At 49.2% G+C, this 24,155-nt stretch overlaps 1 protein-coding gene and 1 long non-coding RNA gene across 4 annotated transcripts in view; one reads left to right on the forward strand and one right to left on the reverse strand.

Moving 5' to 3' along the window:
* The window catches only part of SMIM35 (small integral membrane protein 35), a 73,596-nt gene that overhangs the window by 14,992 nt on the left and 34,449 nt on the right, over positions 1–24,155 (forward strand). The gene's annotated exons all lie outside the window — the stretch shown is intronic.
* Positions 4,132–17,122, reverse strand: LOC123278644 (uncharacterized). The gene is made up of 3 exons (XR_011495677.1): positions 16,955–17,122; positions 6,160–7,347; positions 4,132–6,073 (listed from the first exon to the last, which is right to left on the reverse strand). It is a non-coding gene; the product is annotated as an uncharacterized lncRNA (long non-coding RNA).

The following is a 24,155-nucleotide window of genomic DNA, read 5'->3' on the forward strand; positions in this document are numbered from 1 at the left end:
CATCTGGCATTGACAGGGAGAAAGTGCCCTGACTGGTGAAGGAATACCACACGGCTCTGTGTACAGAGCTTTAGAGGAACAAAGCACTTTTTCTCGTTTGACCTTCAAAACAACCCTGTGCAGTGGACCAGAGGACTGAGGTTCAGAGAAGTTGAGTGACTTGTCCAGGGTTCCACAGCTACTAAGACGTCCACCTGGAACTGACCAGCCCCAAGCCCCTTCAAGTGGTACCTTACCTTTTATTGGCAACTTGGCGGAATATGCTTCTGCTGGATTGTAGATGCACATACTGGGTTGAATAATGTCCCCCAAGAATTTATGTCCACCCGGCTCCTCAGAATGTGACCTTATTTGGAAATGTGGTCAATGTAGATGCAATTAGTTAAGTTAGACTAGGTCATGCTGGAGGAGGATGGGCCCTTAATCCAATGCGATTGATGAGAGAAGACACAGAGACAAACATGCGCAGAGGGAAGATGCTGTGAAGACCTCAGGGAGAGTGCCGTGTGAAGATGGAGGCAGAGATTGGAGTGATGCTGCCATAAGCCAAGGAGCGTCTGTGGCTCCCAGAACCTGAGCAGGAGGCAGGCAAGGAAGGTTCCTCCGCTGGCTTCAGAGGAAGCACGGCCCCGCCACACCTGGATTTCGGACTTCGGGCCTCCAGAACTGGAGACAATCGAATTCTGCTGTTTAAGCTGCGCAGCGCACGGTACTTTGTTCTGGAGCCCCAGGAAGTGGATACAGCGCCCGTGGCAGGGGTTGTGTCTTACTCTTCTTTGTTCTTCCTGTTCTCTCCAGAGCTGCCATGTCCTTCCCCGTCCTTGACACTTATACACCCAGAGCGGCTCAATCCTGGTAGCCCATGCCCTAGGTAGACAAGGGTTTCAATCCTTGACTGAGATTATATTTATTGTAGCAAATTCACCTGTCTCAGGTGCCTCATTAGACACCGTCACACCTGTCTAATCCTATTTGGCTCTGGCTTTTATTTAGTGTGACATCTACCTTCTCAGCTATACCAAGAGTGTGCCCTGTGGGCATGATGCTGTCTGGGAGGGCAGGTAGAGGGCGGTGTGGCCATTGTGCCTTGGGAACGGGGTTTTGTCTTGCAGCCCCCTCAGAGAATCCCTGAGTCCTTCGGCCTGGGGCTGGTGGTCTCAGGCTGGTGCTGAGGGGTCATGCTGGATCAGCTCTCGGCCGTCAAGCGTGGGCTGGACCAGTGAAGGTGGGTGTAGGCCTGGGGCCATGGCCTTGTTTCTCGGGGGGCAGAGGTGCTGAATTTTCTGCTTTTGCATTAGGAGGCCCTCCAAGGCGAGGATCTGATCTTGCTCAGGCTGTCACATAAAGGGAAATCTTGAGAAGGGCAGTGACCCTCCCTCCCAAAAAAGGTATTTCCCCTACCAGAGCCATTGAGCCAGGCCCTTGCAGATATTTGAGTCTAATCTTTGCCTGTTTACTGTTTCTGTCGCTGTCCCTGGATAGCCTCTTTATGTTGGGACTTCCTGCTACTTCTCCTTGCGCTGAAGGTGGGCTGGGAGGGGTGGAAGGAAGGCAGGTTAGGGGTGATGGAGAAGAGGTGGTGAATCAGAAAGAACATGGGTTCACTTTGAGTCCCAGCTTAGCGATCTTCTAGCTAAAGAAAGTCTGAAATATGTCTGGAAACTAGGCTCCCTGGAAGAGATCTCATTTATCTTTGTAAATGAGTGCCTGGCACACAAAAAGTACTTAAATGTTGCTTGAGTAAATTTAGTTTCAAACACAACTCCTGGGGGCCAGCCCTGTGGCCGAGTGGTTAAGCTTGCACGCTCCGCTTTGGCGGCCCAGGGTTTCGCCCGTTCGGATCCTGGGCATGGACATGGCACCGCTCATCAGGCCACACTGAGGCGGCATCCCACATGCCACAAGTAGAAGGACCCACAACTAAAAATATACAACTATGTACTGGGGAGATTTGGGGAGAAAAAGCAGAAAAAAAAGAAGATTGGCAACAGTTGTTAGCACAAGTGCCAATCTTTAAAAACAGAACGAAAATGCCCCAAAACCAAAAAAAACCCATCACTCCTGCTGCAAAGGGAGATAACTCTGGCAGGAATGTAGGGGAGGGTCGGGGAGACCAGGTAAGAGGCAGTTGCAATGGTTAGGGGGAAAGATGGAGAGGGCCTTAATTAAGGCGTGGTCCGCAGGGATGGAGAAGATGAAGAGGAGGGGACATATTCTTCATTGATATTCTACACCGTGTTGTGCCCTATGCTATGTGCTATATGTAAGATAACTAATTTTGTCCTAATAACCTTGCAAACTCAGTCTTAACGTTCCCGTTTCATAGATGAGGGAACTGAGGGACCTGGCCCAACACCACACGTTTTGTGCTTGGCAGGTGATCAGAGCACAAGCTTGTGCAGGACGATGGCTGCTGGAATTTGAGGACATTGCTGATGCAGAATCCAAAGGACTGGCTGTGGGAGGAATTGGGGATGACTCTGAGGTTTCTCTGTGGGTGATGAGTTGACAGTTGTTAATGGGACCATTAACAGATGAGTTCATTGGGTTGACCCCGTTGGAAGAGGGAAGGCTTTTAGATTGTCTACGTCTAGGCCTTGCCAAATCCCGCAGATGATCATTTATTGATAATGTTGGTTCCTCTGGCTTGCCTGAGTGCTTTTGGCCACGAAGTGATGCTCAGGTAGAGGTTGCTCAGCTCCTTGAGGCCACTCGGCCTCCATGGGATTCCTAGGATGCCGACACAGTGCCGCCAGGTGGTGGAAACCTACTTCCTTACCCAGGCTCCCCACTTTGCTTCCAAGTAGACTTATCTCAGGCCTGAAAGGCCATCAGTGAGCAGCACTTCATGAGGTTCAACATGCAGACCTGGTCCTGGCTGTCCCTCACGCGGTCTCCCTTAGCTCTGCTCCTCTCCCTCTCCATTACCCAGAATCAAAGTTCTTGAACTTGAAAGTCTCTGGCCCAGGCCGTCCCTTGACCTCATCCTGGGCTCTGTGAGAGTCTCTCATTCATCAGACACTTACTGAGCACTACGATGTGCTGGGCACTGGGGACACACAGAGGAATGAGGCGCCTCCCCTGCTTCTGCAGCTCTTTGACAAGGTGCAGATGGTGACCTGGCCGGATATCTCACTGTGATCTGCTGGTGAGCAAGGTGGTGGAATAGCAAACAGAGCCAGAGTCAGGGCAGACCCCCGAGGAGGTGACATTTGAACTGAGCCTATGAGCGTGAACAGGACTTGGTCAGGTGGAAAAGTGGGAGCCAAAGGGGAGAAGGGCATTCACAGCGAAGAGAGGAGTTTGTATGTGTTTAGGGAACCAGCTATTAATTCTATTAAATAAATAAATAAATAAAAATTAATTAACATTTATTGACATCTTCTCTATGCCAGCCTTGCGTTGGGGTCTGGGAAAAGAAGTAATACGTGGCCCCTATTTTGAGAAATTCATAAGACATCTTCTTTTGCAGGACCTGTATGCAAAATAGGGCATTTGGACACAGACCTGTGTCCAGACTAGAAGTTGCAAACTAGGTTCTTGAACTCAGGGATTATGCAAGATGCTCCATTGGGATAGGAGAAAAAAATACTGAAACTTCTATTTATGTGTATTTTAAAATTAAAACTGAAGAAAGAATTTGAGCTTTTCTAATAGTTGCTCTATGGGTTGACCCTGGTACCTGCACTTAGCCCTGATGTCACACATGTTGCGTGGGTCTGACGGGGTCTGAGGGAAGCAGGGCATGGGGACGTCCATGACAACCCACAGATGGGTCCTTGCATCTTCACTCACTTTTAGCGTATTGTGACATATTTACACTTGCTCGTGAAGTGGATTTGTGGGTGGTCTTGTCTAGTTTTAACTAAACTGAACCTCACACAATGGACAAGGAGCTTAGTGAGTTTTCTGAAAGGATACTGGAGGTTGGAGGGAAGGCCAGTAATGCAAGCATAAGCAGAGAGCAAGGAAATGGCAAGGATGTTGCTCCCTGACTCTTAGAATGGGCTCCTCATTATCTTTCCGTCTTAAGTTAAAAACTATAAAAATCTAATCATAATTGATAGAAGCTGACCAGAAATATTCAAAATTGTCAAGATGTTTTGAAATATAGATTCAAATCTCCTGATGTTAGCAATACTATTTCTCTAAGGGTTTATTGTCCTTCAGATTTTGGCTAGTGATGGCAGTACACGTAAACATAATTTACATGCAAATAAATATACATAAGTGAGGGATGGGTGCCAAAATTTTTTATCATCAGGGATCAAAGGGGTTTGGAGAACACAGGTCTGGACAATAAGGAGCCAGGAGGAGTTGTTGAAGCAGGAGGATGATTTGTTTTTTCCTTCGTTAATTTTGGAAAACCCTTCCACCCCTGGCAGCAGTGTGGAATGAGACTGGGGTAGAGAGGACAGTAGGGGACTATTGCAGAAGTCCTGATAGGGACGATGAGGTCCTGAACCAGGTCGGAGGAACCAGGAGAGCAGAGAGAAATTTTACATGTGGATTAGACTTGGTGACTAGGTTCGGAAAACAAGGCTGGCGGGGGATCCAGGGTGAGTCCCAGTTCTTTGAATGACCGGGCAAATAGTGGTACCATTTACCAAGGTGGCAAACAGAGGTGAGGGATGGGTTTGGGAAGGAAGATGAAGAGTCTGGATCTGAGCAGGTTGAGTCGGAGATGCCAGTGAGAGCCCTGGATGGAGCTGGCCTGCCGGGTCCAGCTTCTGGAGGTCTCGGGGCTGCAGGCACCCTTCCCCAGGCAGGGCCTGGTGAGTGATGGTGATGACAGTGCTTGAAGGAAATGAAATGAGTCAGTTGGGCGGTAATAGTATCTTCTGTCCAGTCTTCTCGATTCTAGCCAGGCTACTAGGCACCATGTCCCAGGGATCAGACCCAGACCACTTGTATTTCATTTCTGGGAACCACCCAAAGTATAGGTACCCCTCATCTTCTGCCTCCTCTGAGCCATCTTGGATGTGACCAGGCCACTTACTGATGGTACTTCAGACTCAAGTTATTGGGAAAGCCGGATTAGGCTGGGTGTGTCCTTGCTGTCATTTTCTGCTGATAAGATAAGCAAAGTGCAGGGTAGGGCAGGGCAGGAGCTGGGTGGGGTGGGATGGGGTGTGGGTGCTGTGTAGTCACCCAGGTAGGGACAGGTGTTGGACCACTGAGAAGGCTCCACTGGAGGCCATGCTTTACAACAGAAATATTTCATTCTGTCCTGGTCTGGTCATTTCTGAGTTGGGATATCCGGGTTGCTCCAGTTTGGGGTGTGCTTGACTGAGAGGCCATCTGGGGTTTGACAGGGAGAAGGCTATCCATTTTATCAGTGATGACTCTGAGGATGGCACCCAGAACCACCATCCTGAACAGGATCTTGGGGTCTGTGTGTATGGGGGTGGGCTGGGGTGTGTGAAATCGATACAAGGTTGGCAGCTATCTTATCTCCCATTTTAGTATTTTTCTTTGGAAGGGAAAAGAAGAAAACCAAAGAAAAAAAAATGAGTAATTTAAGAGAGTAAAGTAGATTTAGAAATAAAGACAGAAAGATGGAGATGAGAAAGAGACAGAGAAGGAGAGACAGAAAACAGGAAGGAGAGTGGAAATGTCCGTAGAAAATTACCCGCTGGAGGAAAGAGAAAGAAGAGTGGAATTAAGACAGACAGAAACTGAGGGAGACAGAAAAACAGACGGAGGTTGATGAAGAGGCAGAAACTCACAGACGTGGATGAGACAGAGGGCAAGGGGTTGGGCGTGTGGAGGGAGGGATAGAGAGAGGCTGTGTGGGTGAAGTCCTTGCCCGCCATCTTCCTTCCCCGCCATCTGTCTGGTTCCCAAACACAAAATCGAAGGAGCCAGAGCCCCAGTGAACTGCCTGTCTCCATTCCTAACGATTGGCCGGTTTGCAGGAAGAGGTCAGAGTGGCTCTCACCTTTCTCTGCTGGGCTGGGGCCCTTGAGCAGGGTCTGGAGAGGAGCAGGCTGACCTGCGGTCCTGGCCCCGTGAACTGGAGGAGTACCTGATGCGAGGTACTAGCTCTGGGTGCTTCTCTCGGCCTGCTTTTCTTTATGAGGGAACAAAATTGAAAGCCTGAGTGGCGGCTGGTCAAGGGCCTTCCAGTTCCGAGGGGGAGATTGAGTTGTAACAAACCTGGACTGAGGCAGCATGTGGGGTGGCTGTCCTTTGTAACCGTCACGCATTGAGTGGCATTGTTACTTGCACACCAACAGCCAGCCTGTGGGCTGCAAAAGCGGGAAACCTCTGAGCAGTGAGGGCTGGTTTTGCAAAGTCAACTCATAATGGGAAGAGAAACGCCTTCTTGGAGGCCCAGGGAACGGAGGTCTGACTGGCTTAGTCAGTGAGACTCACGCATCTAGAGAAAGAAAGTGTCATCAGAAGGGGGATCCCGAGTGTGGAGGAAATGGTGTTCACAGATCCAAGCGTGCCCGGGCGAGAGGACAGGGCCTGGGAGCGGGGGCACAAGCAGGTTCTGCTTAGAGAGGCACCTTCTGTGGAGCCCTGGTGGTGTTTATGGGGCCCTCCCGGAGCGCCCACTCCACTTCCCTGGTCTGGTTGTGTGTTCACCTGGTAACCCTGTTACTGCTTGGGCCTCCCCAGGACACTGATGCTGGGAAGAAGATAACCTGAGGTGGGAACTCACCACACTAGTCCCTGGAGTAATTTACTATTAAAAGAAAATCAATATATGGCATAACAGTATCGAGAAATGCCACTTAGTGAGTGAGCACTTATCAGACTCTGCTAAATGCTTTACGTGAATGAGTCATCCAGTGCTCCCAGCGATCTTGTGAGGTGGGCATTATTTCCTCCATTTCCAGATGGGAAAACAGGCCCAGATCTGGGGTTTGCAGCTAGTGCTTGGGGGAGGCGGGAATCAGGAGGATGACGGGCTCGGAGCCCAGGCCCATCGACAGCCTCTCAGTCACCGCACTGAATATGGGCAGGGTGTGTCTGTCGTGGAGGGGGTGGTGCAGGGAGTCCCATCTCTGGACAGGCAGGGTTGCAACGAGATGCTAGAACTGGTGACTCGGCAGAAGTGGTGATTCTGGGAGGCTCTGCTGGCCCGGGGACCTCCCCCTGGGAGTCCCCCAAACCTGCAACCAGGACCACTGTGACCGGAGGACGCAGACTGGAGGAGCCTTCTCAGTCCCTTAGTCTTGGATCAGTAAGCGAAGATTTAGAGGGCCAGCGTGGGTGTCTGCCTGGGGATGAAAGGACGAGGGCAACTCAGCAGGACGGGAGCGGACGTCTGTCCTCCGGGCTGGCTGAAGAGAGCTTTGGAAGGCGACGGGAACCATCATTCCAGGAGACCTGGAGCTGGCAGGGAACCGGAGGAAGCGAGGGGAGAAGGGGGTTGTTAGAGACGAAGAAAAGGGGAATCCCTCTAGCCTCCAGCTCTGTGGAGGGGCCTCCAGGCAGCCAACGCTTGTCTCCCCACCCAGGACCCAGGGGCACCCGGCGTGGTAAGCTTGGAAAGGAAAAGAGCCAAGGACGATCTCGCAGGGGAGCGAGGCAGCCACCTCTGGGTTCCCACCACTACTCCTTCCCAGGGCCGCCTCCCGCCATCCACCCTCCACTGCCAGCAGGCAAAGCAAAACCCTGCCTCATGCCTTCCGAAGCCAATAGATCTTATTTTAGTATTTTCCAGCTCTTTGATCAGCACCATGAGTTAGTTGCAAGAGGGCTGTAGGGGGGATGGAGAGGGGGTGTTCACCCTCGGAGCATGGGGAGGGGGCCGGAACTCCAGTTGGTGGAGGGAGAGCTCAGCCTCCCTCCACATCCTTGCTCACCCAGGCGGGTGTAAGGTGAAGAGTTGTCTGGGTGCTAGGTGGAAACTCCAGGCAACAGCCCTTCCCCACTCTGGGGAGAGGCGTGAGAATGGATGTGGTTTGAGAGAGCCCCCAGAGCGTGAGAATGGGGTTGGCGGCTCGGGGCCCTGGCCTCCTGGTGCCCCAGCCAGCCCCTCCTCTTTGTCCCACACAGGTGGGTCTGCAGGTTTGTCTGCTAGGGCGGTGCACCCTCCACCGCTCCCAGCGGGCTCCCCATGCTCAGGGTGAGGAGATAACATGCTAATCAAGTTCTTCTGGCCTCCCACGCCTGCAGGTTCTTAGCTGGCTACAGCACAGCACGTATTCTCCTTCCATTTTCCCTGCCATAGAGGGAGCAAGAGGGCGCTGGTCCTGAGTAGGACCCTGCTGCCCTATTGGGGCCCCTGGTTCTCTACTAGCCTATCCAGCAGGGGTTGGGAACCTCACCCTGCACCCCCAGATCTAGGTACTCCATGGTTTCATCTGGGCCCAGAGTGAGGCAGAGGATGGGGGAATCCAGATGCTTTTCCAGGTGAAGCAGCAAAGGAATGGAGACAGAGCCACATCTAGAGGGCCTGCCGAGACTGGGGCATCCTGACCAGCCCAGCGCAACCAAAGGCCCATCATTTTGCTTGTCTTGGCAATGGAGCTTCCATGACACACAGTATTTCTTTTTTTCTTTTTTTTTTTGCAGGGGAAGATTCACCCTAAGCTAACATCTGCTGTCAATCTTCCCCTTTTTCTTCCGTTTTTTTCCCGCTAAAGCCCCAGTACATAGTTATGTATGGCTGTAAATTCTTCTGGTTCTTTTACATGAGCCACTACCACAGCATGGCTACTGACAGAGAGGGGTGTGGTTCCGTGTCTGGGAACCAAACCTGGGCCACCCTTCATGCTGAACTTTAACTGCTAGGCCATCAGGGCTGGCTCAGTATTTCTGTATTTTTAACAATGGTAGCAGGCACTGTGTAGTGCTTTGCAATTGGCAAAGTTCTTTCACAGGTTTTCTCATTTAAGCCTTAAGGCAGTCCATGAGGTGGGCCTTATCAGGCTGCTCACGGTTCCAATTGAGGGAGGTGGCCCCTCAGGGAGTGGCAGAGCCAGAAGCCCAACAGGTTTGAGGGCTCTGCTGGGTGGCCTCCTCTTCTCTCCAGAACATTCGTTAGAAAACATCACTCCCCTTTCCTTACGGAGGCCAACTGCTCACGTGTCTAGGGGTTAAAGGTGACAGGGCCCTCCGCATTCATGACCTCATCTTCTCACTTTTCGCATCATTTCTATGGGATGGGAGGACGTTTACTGTGCGGTCCCATAGCCCTCTGGGGTTATAGCATGTTTACAGATGGCTGGGTCTCCCAGAGGTTTTTAGTGCCCTCCCTGCCTCCTGCAGATGCCAGCGCTGGACCAGGCAGGTGCTCAGTAGTGCCTGGTGAATTGGACTGAGGCTGTGCCCAGGAATGCCAGCCTGTGAGAGACACCAGAGTCAGGGACCTGGCAGGGCCCCACCTGTCCAGATAAGGATCCCGCCTGGTGAGAGGAGGCTGGTGGAGGCCTGGGCCAGGAGAGAGGCCTCACCCCAGCTATGCCAGGGGCTCTGGTGACATTTCTGCTCAATTTGTAACTTGCCCCATTTGATCTCTCTCCTGCTTCCGAAAGTTACCGGCAAAACGTCAGGGACACAGGGCTCTGTTTCAGGGAAAGGAAGATGAGGGAGGTGCTCTGTACCTGCTGCCTCCTCCTCCGCAGAAGGACACCTCCCGCTCTATTTCTTCCCCTGGTCCCCAGACCTGGGCTCTTGGTCAAGTCCCAGAGCAGTGTGGCCTAGAGGCAGGACATCCTCCGTACTCCAGCCTTGGAGTCACGGGCAGACCCAGTCGGGGCCCCCGGCTCTTGGCTCCCACTTGCTTTAGTAGAGAGGTGCCCGCCCCGAGTTTCCCCAGGCGCTGAGTTTTCTCAGGTTCTTACAAGTGGGTTTCTGGTCTGGTCCCTATGCCAAGCTCTTGTTCTAGGACTTGCACTCAGGTTATCATGATCTCTGGCTCTGGCCTCTCACCTGCCCATTAGGCACCCCATCCTGAGGTCCATCATTTCTGTGTCATGCCATCATTGCCTGCTGGACCCCCGCCCACAGCTGCCCCGGCTGCCCGGGCCTGCACTGCCCCTCCTTGGGTCCATTTCCAACCCCGGGTCTTTCCCACAAGCCTGGCCCTGGGGTGAATCCTGACCTGAAATTGGCTAGGAGGAGAGAAACCTCAGTGGAAGGAAGGGTGAACCAAGAATCAGGGACAGTGGACCACCCTGGGGGCCATGGGGAAGTCCTGAGAGGGACTTAGCAGCCAAAGTGAGCCTATGAAGCTGGTCCCTCTGCTTCATGGACTGTTCTCCTGGCCCTTTAACATGGTGGCCAGCCCCATGGCGTGGGGGCCTGAGATGTCTTTAAAAACAATTACAGAACTTGTTGTAATTAAGTAGGACTGACTCCCAGCTAGGTCATAGGGTCAATAGACTTTAATCCCCTGCTTGTGGTTACCCTACCCCTGGGCCAGGTATTTATTTTTAAGCTATTCATGTTTAATTCCACAAAAATTGCACCATGAAGCAGACATTATGGGAGATTACTGGGAAAATGAAGATAGGAGTGACTTTGGGCCTGCTTCACATTTAACTCAGGTTCAGTAGGTTGACCCCTTCTAGTGGACTGTGACATGTGGCTTCCACACAGACTGACTTGCCTTTGAGACACAGATGCTTCAGGTCTCTGTGGTTGGAGCAATTAAAAGTTGGGCTTGAGGCTACAGCCCTGTGTGGTGAGTGCTCATTACATCTTCCTGTTGTTGTTATTAATCATTGTAGTGATAGCAGCCCCGCAGACTGGGGACAGGTAGGTGCCAAGCAGATTTAGTGGTGTGTGTATGTGTGTCTGCTGGGGGTTGGGTGGGGAGGAGTGGCAGGGTGGAGAGAACCAAGATGCCATGTGACTCAGAGTGTGGATGGCCCCGCTCCACCCTCCCCTGCTGGTTACCTGTGGCTTTGTGTCCTCCTGGCTTTATAAAACTCAATCCCCAGTTGTCCATTCTCTAGCCACGCTCTTCCACATCCTCCAGCCTTCTCACTCCCTCGCTCTCATTACACCTGCCTCTCAGCCTCCTCAAGATTCCCGGCTCCTGAACCCTCGAATTTCTCTCAGTCCATCAGCCCCTTCTTGGCTTTGCTTTCAGCCCGCTCCTGCCCGGCTCCCAAGGTTAATCCCCTCAAGATGCCACTCTTTAGCAAATACCTTCATCTTTGTTCTGCCACACCTGGCCAGCAAAACTCTAACTCAGAGCAAGCCAACCATCCACCTACACCACCCCTGCACCTGGGATGCTGAAAAAGAATCCTTCCGTGTCATGGATGTGACCACAGCAACAGCATTGTCTCGAACCCCGAGTGGAGCTCTCCCCACCCTTGGAGATCTCTCTGTATGCCTGTGGTCAGCTCTCTCCCCCAAGAGGCTCTGTCAAATTTTCAGGGCTCTCCTAGAGTTCCTCATCATGCTGCCCCCTCCCCCAATACTCTCAACAAATGTCCTGACCTCCTACAGCACAGAGAGAGTAGAGACGCTCAGATAAGAGTACTTTCGATTTTTTGCCTCCTCTTACCCCTCCCACAATCACAGACATGTCTATATCCAAACCTCCCTAATTTCCCGTCAGTTTTAATGGGAGATTTGTTCTTCTCCTCAAAGCCTTCTGAGCTCCGTTCTCTCCTTCTTGAGAAAGTGAGCATGAGTTGGCGGCTCCTTCCGTGTCTTCACTGCCTCTCTCTCCACAGCGTTAGGGGAGTCCAAGTCTCCCTTCTCTCAGACACATCTCCCTGGACTCTGCGTCCTGCTCCAGCTCTGCCACCAGATTGCTCTCCTTCCCTTCACTGCTCAGCCTGGGCAGAGAAGTCATCCCTTATCACCAGGAGGCTCCCATCATCTCTCTCCAGGATGACCCTTATGGCTGCCTAAAGGGTCCCTTTAGCTTGGTCTTGCTCCTAACCTGTCTGTCCCCACACTGTGGCTGGAGTGACCCTTCTAAGGAGCCAGTATAACAGTGCCTCTCCTTGACAGAGCAGCAAGGCCCCCATGACCTGCCCTCAGCAACCACTTGACATAGCCTCTGACTGGCCACGCTGAGCCTTTGTTTGGGGCCATGTGGTCTCTCCTGCCTCTTGGCCTTCAGTTTAGAGGGCTTTCTTCCTTCATGGCCTCCTCTGCTTGGAAACCGACTACTTAGTCATCCTTTACAAATCAATGCAGCTATGGCCTCATCCAGGAACGCTTCCTTGGCACCACCCCCAACTCTGGGCTCTGTGTGGCCCCCAGTGCTCTCAGAACCCTCATGCTCACCTCTTAAAGCACTTACTGCCCTGTAATATTTCAGCTCCTCCATCTCCTTTACCAGAAGTCTGGGGCTGTATCTCTCATTTCCATTTGCCTGCTCTGGTTGTCAAAACAACGGTACATGATTATCAAATAAATAATCAAGGAGAACTTCCTAGAAAAGGCAATTATTAAGTAGTATTTTGTAGGAAGACGTTAAATGGTGTGAAAGGGAGGATGTGAACGAACTGTAGAGTGGGGTTCTCTGACTCAGATTCTATCAGGAACTACGGTGAACTCAGGGAAATGACTAGAATATTTAATGAGGGGAAAGGGGACACCAGCAGAAAGCCTGCCTCGTTGAAAGGTGTCACGTTCAACTTATGACTACAATTCTGTCCAGGCTGAACAAAGTACAGTAGTTTGCTGTCCCTGATTCCAGGTGACGGGGCTGGGGGAGGTGGTGGTGGCACTGTGTGGCGCAGAGTGAGGAAGGCTCTTGGAATAGAGTAGCTGGTGGGCTCCTTAAGAAATCAAAAAGGGGAGGGTATGACTTTGCTGTGTGACTCCCTGTGGGATCAGGTCTCCATAGCTTATCCTGGCCTTGGCACGTATCCCAGGTCTCTTGGAGATCCCTAGCATTTGAGGCACGCATGCAGAGGCTGCCAGACTGGCCTTGGAAGCCACAGGCAGGAGTGTCAGACCAGAGACAAAGGAAGCAGGGATGGACTTCTCTTTTCTGCTCTGAGACCTCCTAGACAGATGTGAAGACCACTTCACTGCCAGGGTTAACCAGGTCCGCGGGGGGTCTTTGGGACCATGGGTGAGATGAGTCCTCATAGTCCCTTCCAGCCAAGGAATTAAAGAAACTGTAAAACTTGATCCTCCATGTGAATCAGACGCTGGTAATCACGTTGCTCTGGGGTGTCAAGCTGCTGTGCAGGATGTCCAAGGATTGGGCCCTGCCTGTTGCCTTTAGTTCTTGGGGAAGGGGGGCGGGGGGGGCCGGTGGCCATTTCAGCCACGAGGGGGCGCACAGGCTCCAGGAATGGTTCCTCAGGGCTCGGCTTCCTGGAGGAGCTGAATGAGGTATCCAGCAGGGGTGGCCAGAGTGTGAGAGCAATGACTGCCTGGGACACCAGGATTGAACTCTGACCTTTCAAAGTCACTCTGCCATTGTTCCCAGCAGTAGGGCCATCCATCCACTCATTTACTCTAGAAACATTTGCCCAGAACCCGGGAGGGCCAGCTCCGAGCTGGTAGGCTCTGGGGATAGAGACTCAGATCAGCCCGTCTGGACCCGGGGAGGAGCACACAACCCGGGCAGGGAGGCGGACCCTCAAAACTAAAGTTTCCATGTGGGGTATTTGTGCTGTGACAGAGGGATGTACTGAGCACCATGGGGGCACCCAGAAGGGAGTGTGGAACTCTCGGGGACTCGGAGGAAGGCTTCCTTTTTGGGTAGTGTTTGCTTGGGTCCTGAAGAGGAAGTAGGAGTGCGACAGAGGGCAACAGGCTGAAAAGTTAGGGAAAATGCAGTCCGGGCAGGGGAATGCCATGAGCCCAGGAACAGGCCGGCCTGTCTGAGTTGGCTAGACAGGTGAATGTCCAGTGGGAGGAGGCTGGCCAGTGGAGGGCGTTGGCCTTCTGGTTGGGGGAGAGATGGGAGCTTATCTCTGAGGAGAGAGGAGTCCTACTTGGGAACGCCGGCAGACCCAGGCTTTGTGGGGGCTGAAGCTTACACCGGTTTTGGAGGCTTTCTTAGAACAAGAATACAAAGTTATTAATGCAAAATTAGGCAGAGGGGCTTGGAAGGGTCAATGCAAGTAAGGGGCCTGAAGCTGAAGTTTATTAGCTTCTAGCTTCCTGGAAAATCCCCCTCTGCGTGGGAGACCATCTTTCACATCTTCTCTGCTTCCTTTCAGGAACTCCCTGCTGACACCAAACTGCTTTGGCTCTCTTCCTGTCTCTCTCCCTTCTTGGGTGTCCTGGAGTCCCGGGGAGCCGTACAAGGCTGGATTCAGGAAACCAGAGTCTGCGGTCTCTTCTGGAGGAAGGGAGGCAGAGCAGTTCTGCTGCAGGCAGGTGGGAGGTGGGGGGGATGACCTTTCATATTGACTCTACACAAATAGTGCCCCGCAGCTGTTCCAAGCGGCACCTTTGACTTTATCCTGCAACTCTTGTTAGTGCCTTAAATAACGCACAGGTGTGGTGGATTTTTCCCATCTGCCAAGCGCTCTCACACCTCTCACGGTGTTCTCACCACCTCCCAGTGAGGCGGGTCAACTCTTCCCTCAGCAGCAGGCTCATGGTTGGGCCTAAGGATGCCTGGCACGCTGGACCATGGCAGGTGGGCCTTCATGCCTGGGCTCCCCCTTCTTCCCCCTGTTGCCTCTTGTTCACTGTCAGCCTGACAGTAATTAAACCCAAGATTGCCCTGCTCGGGCACCTGCACAGGGAAATGATTCACCATAGAACTGAAACCACAGATGATGGGCTGGGGTTGGTGTTCCCGCTGCTGCAGTGTGTTTTGGTCGTAAGAGCAGGCACAGGTAGGGTGGAGCTGACAGCCTTTCTGACCTTGTTTGTCTGCACTGTGGTGAGACAGTTCTCACCTTTAGCCCCTTCCTGGGTGGCCGGGAGAGCTCACACCTGGGGAAAACCTCGATCTCAGGCTGTGCCTGAGCAATGGATCTCTGAGACTCAGCACTGATTTGCAGGATCTCCAGGGTGGTCCAAAGCCCACGTTTAACTTGGAGGTCTCAGCCAGGACAGGGGGAGGAGAGAGGTGGCCCTTATTCTAGCAGCTTTAAGCAAATAAGCAGTACAGAACATCTACTCTGTTAGACTCTGTGCTAGCCCTAGGAGGACAGAGCTGAATCAGCTGTGGCCTTGTCCTCACGGCTCACTCCAGCATCCACAGCCTCCTGTGTGTCAGGCACTGAGCTGGGCTGGGAGACACAGAGATGGATGTGCGACTGTGTGCCCATGCCCAAGAAGCTCACAGTCTCAGCAGAGAACAGTAAAAAGCATAACACAGTCTGTACGAAATTGGGAAGGACGCTTTCTCTGCTTCTTGTGCCACTGGCTGGAGTGAAGGGCAATGCCTTTGACCTCCATTGATTCTTTCTTGGCCCTGGACACAGGCAAAGACGAGCCTGCTTCTAACTCCCTTATGCATCCCCACAAAGAAGCATAGCGGAACCCTCTCTTTCTCCTGCTTCCCCAAATGGCAAGAATCAGAAATGGGAGAATGGAATGAGTCAAAGCATCTTCCTGCTCCCAGAGAAGTTCTTTCACAGGCACTTAGAGGAAGTAGATGGCATGGGATGGGAATGGGCTGGGGGAGGTCAGTGGAGCTATTTCCTCCAAAGGGTGCACAGAGGTTTGGGAGCCTGTGGTCTGGAGTTCAATACACAGCAGGGTGACTAGGGTGACAAGCAGGAGAGAGAGAGATGGGAATCATCCAAGTATTCAGGTGTTTCTAGATGCTTCAAGGCCAGATCCAGAAAACTCCAAAGCCTCTGAACTTGCAACCATACAAAGCAGCCCTGGTTTATCCTATTTTCTGCAACATGCACAACTCAGCCTGTACTTGTGGTCGGGAAGCAAGAGGTAGGGGCTGGAGGAGGCTGGGGTGAAAAGGAGGCTGTGAGGCAGGAGGACCCCTGAAGGTGCTCAGAATGAGTACCCGCTACTCCGTGAGTGTCAGCTGTCTCCTCTCCTTCCCCTCCTGCCCCCAAAGTCTGGCAGACATCAAAAAGGAGAGTTAAAGAGTGAAAAGCTCCTTGCCCTTGAACTTCCCCCACGGCAGCAGGAGCCTGACGGTAGGGGTGGCTGATGGTGGGTGTGGGTGGCTGGGTGCCAGTGTCCCAGCTCCCTTGGGCTGTGCACGACTTCTGGCCTGTCTGAGCAGAGACTTGGCTTTGTCTGGGCTAGAGCTTCAGCACAGGTTCCCCCGGCTGGCCCTGTGGCACCCCTTCCTTGCAGGCTTCGGAGCTTGGGAGCCTCTGGGGTCACTCCATGCCCAGGACACTACCTGGGAGAAGGAATATACTCTATGATTCCCCAAGGCCCTTTGCTTCTTACCTCGTGTGAGCCTCACAACAATGCCACGAGGTAATATCACTCATTACCTCTTCATTTTACAGAAGACGATCTTGAAGTTCAGAGTGGCTCACCCAAGATTGTACACTGGTGTGTGCTAGGGCTGGGGCTCCAGTGCATGTCCCTCTGAAGGCAAGCCCTGTGCTCTTTCCAGGGCTCTAAAAAGAGGTTACACAGCGTCCGTATACCCGGTCCTCCAAGGAGCCCGGGCCTCTCGAAACCCCCCAGGCCCCAGAGCCCCACTATGGCATGAGGTGCTTTGAGCTCAGTGGCACACGTTCCCCCCTAACCTCCCTCAGCATCCAGCAGGGGAGGCACAGTTTACGTGGAGAAGGTGTTGCCAGGAATCCAGGCAGGTGCAGTTAGTGAGTCACGCAGACTTACAGCCCCTGAACTTTTTGCATCCTGCCTCCCATCTGTAAACAATTTTGAGTGTGCACTCTGATATTTCTGTATTTATAAATTATATTTGTACTTATGCTCTAGTGTATGTAACCCTTATAAAACACACAGGAAAAAATGCAAGTTAAAAAACGAGAAGGATGGCATAAATCTGCCAGAGTTACAGCTTCCCTTTGAGTTATTCTCAGTCTCCGGTTCAGTGTTTGGACCAGTCCTCTCGGCCAGCCCTTGGCAGAGCCGTCCCCCTTCTCTGGCTCACCATGGCGTTGGTCCCCGGTGCTGCCCGGGCGGGGCAGTGGCTGCCCTGCTGAGCCTGGTGGAGGGCCCTCGCGTCTGCAGACGTCTGATGTCCTGGGCCTGCTGTCAGCGTCAAGGGGCCCTTGTCTCCTGCGGCTGTTACAGTTCATGCTCGCAAGGTCTGGTGGGAAGTTTAGAGAGAGAGCACTTTGAGTTTTGGGTTACTGAAGTAATGTATTATGATTATTGACTAAACTGTTGTGGTTTTTACTTATTCTTCTTTGCAACTCTTCGACCTGGGCTGTAGACCTGAGCTGGTGGGTGGGAGGAAATGTGAGGTGCAGGTTCCCCCTCCCCCTTCATGGCCCAGAGCCTGTGACGTTTTCTTCCTTCAGGACATTTTCTTCCCAGAAGGCATGGCCGCCTCTTCTGGGATGGCCTGGTGTTCGGCTGTTACTCATATGATTAATCCAGAGCTGTGTATGACCTTTGCCTCAGCCCCAAGCCACCTGTACCATTATTTACTTACCATTTCTCTTAAACGTGACTCGCTTTTTAAAATTAAATACTTCCTTTAACTTGTCCTAAGCAAGAAAGTCCACAGAAATCCAGATTTGATGATGTGCTAATTATTATTCTTAAACACATTCAAGTAAATGTATAACTATTACAATAACAAAGTGGCCCAGGTACCACTATCATCACCTCCTTCATGGCCACTGGGTCCACCCACACTCTGAGGAGCACTGATGTGGAGCAATGAAGAGCGAATCCTTGGCCAGGTTCCATTTGAGCTGGAAAGGCCACCTCCTAAGAGACCAGTGACAAGTCACTTGAAACCCTCAGGGCTGCTTTCTGCATCCCACCCTTCCCAAGACACAGACCCTGTCCTGCAAACCTTGGGCGCTGAAACTGGCATCCTGGGGTGGGGTGGAGGGCCGCAGGGATCCCCAGCCCACAGCAGTCATTTGCTCAAGCTGATCTAAAGGGACCTTTGCCTTGATTCCCACAAGGTGAGTACCACAGTGGATATCCCAAACTGGTGGCAGCTGAAATATTTTATTTGCTTCTCTGTTTATGCGGGCCAGACTCTTCAAGCAGAGGCAGCATCTTCCCCATCTCTCCCAATCCTTGGTCTCGGAGTAGGACGGTCTAAGATCTGGGGCCCTCCAAGATGGCTGGGGCTGGCTGCCGATGCACTACACATGTCTCCCCCTGGGTGACATCCTGGCTCTACTGGGACACCACCACGACTCCATTCAGGAAGAGCTAGGGGACCAGAGTTGACCTTCCAGGTGTCATCTGCTAGGAAGGCCCTAGAATGCCAACCTCAACAGCCCGACTTGGGGCCGGGGCTCAGTCTTGTGTGTTCTCTCTGTCTCTCTATCTCTGTTCTGTCTCTCTGTTGCCAGACGCGTTTTTGACCATTTCTCTCAAGATCACCATGTTAGGAGTGGGGGTAACTCTTAGCAGTCAATTTACTCCTAAGGCTCGTTTAGTAGAAATGAGGCTCACTTCTAATTTTCTCACTGACTCTATCTTGCTCAGAGAAGTACTAAGACCAAGTATTCTTGGGACTGGCATCTACCGAGAAATCTGAAATGTTTATTTACCTTAAACACTTACTCAGAACAATACATCTCCAAACGTAAACACCTTCCTGTCTAACCTTAAGTACATTCAATATGACTCTCACCTTCTTGCTCTTCAGTGTGAGATAACTGGAACTACTTTCTTTGAGAAACTCCCTATACTGACTTTCATACAAGAGACTTTGGAAGACCCATCCCTCTGTCCTTCAGACCCAAATGGTGGCAGTCTGGCTGCAAGAGAATCCTCTGGGGAGTTTCCGGGAAATTGCACCTTCCTGGGCTCCATCTCTGCAGAGTTTGATTAGACAGGTCTGGAGTGGGTCCCAGGTAGCAAAATTCCTTGAAAGATCCTTAGGGGACTCCGAAGCTCTACACATCCTCTTCCTGGCCTAAATTGTGGGGAGAACTTGACTCAGATGGAAGCTGGGGTCTATGAGACACAGGGGTATGATGAGGCCCAGGGAACCACCTGATGTTAAGATTGCATTTCTGCAGAGGCAGGTGCCAGGACTTAGAGTTCCTTGAGGCCTCCTCTTGGTTCTTTGTAAACCCTATCATCAGCATCAAGGGAGATACTTATCTTCCTGTGTGCCTGGAAGGAGACTACATAGCCATCTAATCTAAAAGTGGTGTTGACCATGTGACATCAGTTAAAGAGAAAGGGACCCAACCCTCAGCCTTGTTGTGTCATGGGAGGTCATGATATGTCAAGAGACCGTTTCTGCTCTCCCTCATTCTTGCCTTAGGGATCAAAGGCAGACTTTTGAACAACATCAGTAAGGTGGAGATCTCTGTGGGCTCAAGTGGCTTGATGCCTCTCTGATTTCTGTCCTAGGGGTCAAAGGCTGCTGAGAGATCAATGCAAAACTGCCAACATTCTAGTGCTTTTCTAGAATATCTCACCTTCAGTGAAGGAAAGTAACTTACTGGATATCTACTGTGTGTCAGGAACCATTCTACTCCTCTTTTTGCACACATGTCTCACTTGATCTTCCCAATAATCATGTGAAGTTAGTATTTTTATCTCCATTTTGACATAGGCGAAGACCGAAACTTCATCTTTCCCAAAGTGACATTTCACCCTCCCAATGGCCTGATTCCAAGTCTTATTCTATGATCTCACCTTACTAAAGCGAGTATTCTGGTTCTGGTGGCCAAGAGTTAGGAAAATCTGCCTGAAATGTCCTGTCGGCTCATTCATGATACTGGATTGAAAGACTAGGAGGAAGGGAGGTTAAAATTTGGGGGGCAATGTGTCTTTTTTTAAACTAAGAATTAATTTTTTTAGAGCAGTGTTAGGTTCACAGCAAACTTGAGGGGAAGATACAAACATTTCCCATACACCCCCTCACCCCACACGTGCACCCGACACGTGACCCCATTATCAACATCTCTCATCAGAGTGGTGCATTTGTTGCAACTGATGAACCCACATTGAAACATCATTATCACCCAAAGTCCATAGTTTACATTAGGGTTCACTGGCTGTTATACATTCTAGGGGTTTGGCCAAATGTATAATGACAAGTATCCAGTATTAGGATACCATACAGAGTATTTTCACTGCCCTAAAAATCCTCTGTGTTCCACCTATTCATCACTTCCCAGCCCCCGTGTCTAGTTTTGAAAAGGAAGACACTTGTTCTTTTATTGTTATTACATGTTTGGTTAGTTTTCTTCAGTAATATATTTTTTTTTTTGCTGAGGAAGAGTTGCCCTGAGCTAACATCTGTGCCAATCTTCCTCTTTTTTGTATGTGGGTCACCCCCACAGCATGGCTACTGACGAGTGGTGTAGGTCCACGCCTGGGAACCGAACCAGGACACTGAAGTGGAACACGCCAAACTTAACCACTAGGCCACAGGGCTGGTCCCAGTAATATTTTTTATTACGCAAATATTCCTGTTGCCAAAAATTAAAATGGTATGAAATTACTGATATGCTGTTCTTGACTTACAAAAATGGTGATTTTTAATTATTTTATTTTTTTTAGAGATTTAATTTTTCCTTTTTCTCCCCAAAGCCCCTGGGTACATAGTTGTATATTTTTAGTTGTGGGTCCTTCTAGTTGTGGCATGTGGGACGCTGCCTCAGCATGGCTTGATGAGCAGTGCCATGTCTGTGGCCAGGATTCGAACCGGCCACTGCTGAAGCGGAGCAGGTGAACTTAACCACTCGGCCATGGGGCCGGCCCCAAAATGGCAATTTCTAATGTTCAATCTAATACTAAGGCAAAACTGGAAAGTCTCTTTTTAATGCTACTCACTCCCACATAATTCGGGACACACAGTCAATTTTAGAACATTTTTGTCACTTCAAAAAAATCCCCACATACCCTTTAGCTATAAACCCCCTTACCCTCCCATCCCTCCCACCCCTAAGCAACCAATAATCTACTTTCTGTCTCTGAAGATTTCCCTGTTCAAGACTTTCATATGAATGGGGTCATATAATATGTGGACTTCTGTGACTGATTTCTTTCACTTAGTTTAATGTTTACAAGGTTCATCCAAGTTGTACCATGTATCAGTACTTCATTCTTTTTTATGGCCAGATGATATTCCATTGTATGGATCTTACCACATTCTGTTTATCCATTTGTCTGTTGGTGGATGTTTGGGTTTTGTCTACCTTTCAGCTATTATGAATAATGTTGCTATAAGCATTTGTGTACAAGTTTTCGTGTGGGCATATGTTTTCAATTCTTTTGAGTATATACCTGGGAGTGGAATTGCTGGATTGTATGGTAACTCTATGTTTGAGAAATTGCCAGATTATTTTCCAAAGAGCTGCACCATTTTACGTTCCTACGAGCAATGTATGAGGGTTCTCATTTCTCGACATCCTCACCATCACTTATTACCTGACTTTTTGATTCTAGCCATCCTAGTGGATGTGAAGTGGGATCTCGTTATGGTTTTGATTTGCTTTTCACTAATGACTAATGATGCTGAGAGTATCTTTTCAAGTGCTTATTGGCCATGTGTATATCTTACTTATAGAAACATCTATTCAGATCCTTTGCTTATTTTAAAATTGGTTTGTCTTTTTATTATTGTTATGAGTTCTTTATATATTTTGGATACAAGTCCCATATTGGATACATGATTTGCAAATATTTTCTCCCATTCTGTCTTTTGACAGAATGGTGTCTTTTGAAGAACAAAATTTTTACATTTTGATGAAGTCCATTTATCTATTTTTTTCTTTCATTGCTTCTGCTTTGGGTGTCTTATCTAAGAATCCTTTGCCAAGTTCAAGGTCATAAAGATTTACCCCTATATTTTGTTTTAAGAATTTTAAAGTTTTAGCTCTTGCATTTAGGTCTTTGATCCATTTTGAGGTCACTTTTGCATATGGTGTGAAGTAAGGGTCAAACTGAGGTCACTTTTGTCTATGGTGTGAAGTAAGGGTCGAACTTTGTTCTTTTGCATGTGGCTATCCAATTGGCCGAGCACCATTTGTTGAAAAGACCATCCTTTCTCTATTGAATAGTCTTGGCATCTTTGTAGAAAATCAGTTGATCGTAGTTGTATGGGTTTATTTTGAGATAATCAATTCTATTCCATTGATCTATATGTTTATCCTTGTGCAGGACCATACTGTCTCGATTACTTGCTTGGTACTAAGTTTTGAAATTGGAAAGTGTGAGCTCTCCTTCACTTCTTCTTTTTCAGGACTATTTTTAACTATTCTGGGTCCCTTGCAATTCCATGTGAATTTTATTTTATTTTTTGAGGAAGATTAACCCTGAGCTAACTGCTGCCAGTCCTCCTCTTTTTGCTGAGGAAGACTGGCCCTGAGCTAACATCCGTGCCCATCTTCCTCTACTTTATATGTGGGACGCCTACCACAGCATGGCGTGCCAAGTGGTGCCATGTCCGCACCTGGGACCCGAACCAGCGAACCCCAGGCCTCCAAGAAGCGGAACATGCGAACTTAACTGCTGTGCCACCGGGCCAGCCCCTCCATGTGAATTTTAGAATCAGCTTGTCAATTTCTACAAGGTCACTGGGATTCTGATAGGCCTGCATTGAATCTGTAGATCGGTTTGGGGTGTCCCGCCATCTCAGCAACCTTAAGTCCTCTGATTCATAAACATGGGATGTTTCCCCAACTATTTAGATCCTTTTTTTTTTTCTCAACAATGACTTGTAATATTCAGGGTATAAGTTTTACTCTTATATTATTAAGTTTATTCCTAAGTATTTTATTCTTTTTTTTAAATTATTTTTTAAAGATTGGCACCTGAGCTAACAACTGTTGCCAATTTTCTTTTTTTTTTTCCTTTCTGCTTTTTCTCCCCAGATCCCCCCAGTACATAGTTATATATCTTAGTTGTGGGTCCTTCTAGTTGTGATTCTTTTTTGATGCTATTGTGAATGAAAGTTTTCTTAATTTCATTTTTGGATTGTTCATTGCAAGTGTATAAAAATACAACAGAGTTTTATATATATATTGTTCTTGTATGCTGCAACTTTGCTGAAATTGCTTGCTAGTTCTAATACTTTTTTAGTGGATTTCTTAGCATCTTTTACATATATAAGATGACGTCGTCTGTGAATAAATATAGTTTCATTTCTTCCTATCTGATGTGGATGCCTTTTATTTCTTTCTATTGCCTTAATCGCAGAAGTTAATTGTACTGGAACGTCTAGCGCAGTGTTGAAGAGAAGTGGCAAGAATGGACATCTTTATCTTCTTCCTGATCTCAGGAGGAAAGCTTCTAGTCTTTTCACCATTGTCTTAGGTTAGCTGTGGGTTTCTCATAGGGGCACTTTATCAAGCTTGAGAAAGTTCCCTTCTATTCCTAGTTTGTTGAGTGTTTTTATCATGAAAGGGTGTTGGATTCTGTCAAAAGCTTTTTCTGCATCTATTGAGATGATCATGTGATTTTTTTAAAGTTTGACTTTATTTTTTTCCAGTTTTATTGAGAAATAATTGACATAGGTCACCGTATAAGTTTAAGGTGTACAGCCTGGTGGTTTGATTTACATATATTGTGAAATGATTATTGCAATAGGTTCAGCTAACATCTATCATCTCATACAGATTCAATATAAAGAAAAGATAGAAGAAAAGAAAAAAGTTTTCTTTGTGATGAGAACTGTTAGAATTTACTCTCTCAAACTTTCCTGTATATCACACAGTACTGTTAACTATAGTCATCATCTTGTACATTACATCACATCCCTAGTACTTATCCATCTAACAAGTGGAAATCTGTACCTTTTGACCACCTTCCTCCAATTCCCCCTCTTCCTACTAGCTGCCTCTGGTAACCACATCTGATCTTTTTTTCTATGAGTTTGGTTTTAGTTTGTTTTAGATTCCACAAATAAGTGGGATCATACAGAATTTGTCTTTCTTTGTCTGACTTGTTTCACTTAGCATAATGCCCTCAAGGTTCATCCACATTGTCACAGATGATAGAATTTCCTCATTTTTCATGAGTGAATAATATTTCATTGCATATATACACCACCATTTCTTTATCCATTCATTCACTGATGGACACTTAGATTCCATGTCTTGGCTATTGTAAATAACGCTGCTATAAATATAGGGGTACAGATAACTTTTTGAATTAGTGTTTTCATTTCCTTTGGATATATTTCCAGAAGTGGAGCT

Source organism: Equus asinus, chromosome 20, assembly GCF_041296235.1.
Source record: "Equus asinus isolate D_3611 breed Donkey chromosome 20, EquAss-T2T_v2, whole genome shotgun sequence".
NCBI lineage: Eukaryota > Metazoa > Chordata > Mammalia > Perissodactyla > Equidae > Equus > Equus asinus.